The 2,203-nt window shown below is 40.8% G+C and overlaps 1 pseudogene; it reads left to right on the top strand.

The window, feature by feature from the left end:
- The first annotated feature begins 1,002 nt into the window (after positions 1–1,002).
- On the top strand, positions 1,003–1,633 carry LOC117720439 (ferritin light chain 1-like; annotated as a pseudogene).
- The last annotated feature ends 570 nt before the right edge of the window (positions 1,634–2,203 follow it).

Below are 2,203 nucleotides of genomic sequence, written 5' to 3'. Positions count from 1 at the left end.
TTCTTATTTATACTTTGAAATTCTAGTCGAGAAGTTCTACCCAGTATAATAGGGCATAAAATAAAGAAGGAAAATTATAAGTTTGCTACATCTACCATAACAATGCATTGTAGACTGCCAACAGAAATTTTCATCAAACAAAAATTCATTTTCTAACACTATTAGAAGTTCAAAGTCCGAGACGAGTGTGAGACAGGATTAGTTTCTTCTAAAGCCTTCTTCTTCTATATTCACATCAGTTTTTGTCTCTTTTTTCCTTATCCTTACAGACATCCATCATTTGGGACTGGGGCCCCACACTAAGAACCCCATGTTAACTCAGTCATCACATCACTGTATAGCAGCCTATCTCCAGAGGCCATCAAGTTCAATGGTGCTGGTATTTAGGATTTAACCACATGTATGATGCAAAGACATGATTTATCCCATGACAAGACCTTATTCACAAATGACATTATTTTGTACACATAGAGTATTCTAAGAAGTTTGTGAAAATGAAGACAACTCTAGTAAGTCTAGATTAATTTAGCAAAATTAAAAAAAAAAATATGGATCCAAAATTTAGAAGTAGTCATATAGACTATGCCAGTGAAAATAAAATTAAGTTACAAGATGATAACTGCTTATTGAATACAAAGAAATGTAAGAGTTATGGAAATGAGAGGGAAAAAGTTGACAGAGTGGATGCATGCTAAGTACAAGGCAGATACTAGTTGAGTGGAAGAAAAGACGAACTATAGAAACAGGAGTAAAAAAGAGAACAGTTATTGCTTCAAATATTTAACAAAGAGAGCAGCACCTTGGAGCTCCCGTGGATCTGTGTCTTGCTTCAACAGTGTTTGGATGGGATAGACCCAGTGACTCCCACATTATTAGCTTCCAGCTGCCTCACAAGTATCTCCAGTGGCAGCCTCCGGGACAATCTCCTCTATACCTTATGCCTTTGGTTCCTAGTACCAACCAGCACTGTCCTCATGATTAGCCCCGTACTCCGGATCAGCCATGACCTCTCGAATTCGTCAGAATTATTCCACTGAAGTGGACGCTGCCTTGAACTGCCTGGTCAACTTGCACCTGCGGGCCTCCTACACCTACCTCTCTCTGGGCTTCTATTTTGATCGGGATGATGTGGCTTTGCAGAGTGTAGGCCACCTCTTCCACAAATTGGCCGAGGAGAAGCCCAAGCCGGAGGACACCAAATGTCTCCTCCAGTTGCAGAAAGATCATGGGGCGAGGGGGCGTGCACTCTTCCAGAAAGTGCAGAAGCCATTTCAAGATGAATGGGGTAAACCCAGGAGGCCATGGAAGCTGCCTTGGCTCTGGAGAAGAACCTGCACAAGGCCCTCTTGGATCTGCATGCCTTGGGTTCTGCCTGCACAGGCCCTCATCTCTGTGACATCTTGGAAAGTCACTTCCCGGATAAAGAGGTGATGCTCATTAAGAAGATGGGCAACCACCTGACCAACCTCCGTAGGCTGGCAGGGCCACAGTCAGCGCAGACTGGCACGCCCCAGGCATCTCTGGAGAGTATGTCTTTAAGCAGCTCACTCTCAAGCACAACCAAGAGGCCTCTGAGTCTTCCAAAGGGCTGCCTTCTCTGCTCTGCACCTGCCATCTCAGGCCCATAACTTGAATGAACCTCTGAAGCCACTAGGCAGCTTTGTAGCCACCCTCTAGCCTCTCCCAAGTCTTCAATTAAGTAAAAACAAAGCTTTTGAAACAGTAATAATAATAATAATAAAATTATTATTATTATTATTATTATTATTATTATTAACAACAACAAAGAAGGAAATAACACGATATGGGGTACTTGATGAATGAAAAAGTTCTTTAACTTTTCCTAAGGAATCCTAACTGGACTCCTAGAAAAAGAAAGGTTCTTTGTCTAAGTGCTAAGACATGTATAATACACTTAGAGTCATGTCAATGCTACTTGTTGTTTAAACCTCTCAGGATTATCCTAAAGATAATGGAAGAAAGGTTGGGCTGTAATTCAAGGCAGAAGATGTTATTAATAAATATGAAAGATGACAAGACAGGTGCAGAGAGGAGGGAAGTTGGAGGAGAGAGAGAGGAAAAGAATAAAGATACATCTTTCTTTATCTTTTATAAAAAAGAGGTCAAGGAATACTGGTTCAAGGCAATGGAATTGTACCAGTCATATGCTTAAATATATAAATATCATAAACTTTGTAACTAA

The sequence above is a fragment of the Arvicanthis niloticus genome, chromosome 15 (genome assembly GCF_011762505.2).
Source record: "Arvicanthis niloticus isolate mArvNil1 chromosome 15, mArvNil1.pat.X, whole genome shotgun sequence".
Classification (NCBI taxonomy): Eukaryota; Metazoa; Chordata; class Mammalia; order Rodentia; family Muridae; genus Arvicanthis; species Arvicanthis niloticus.
This window is presented reverse-complemented; position numbering and strand designations above follow the sequence as displayed.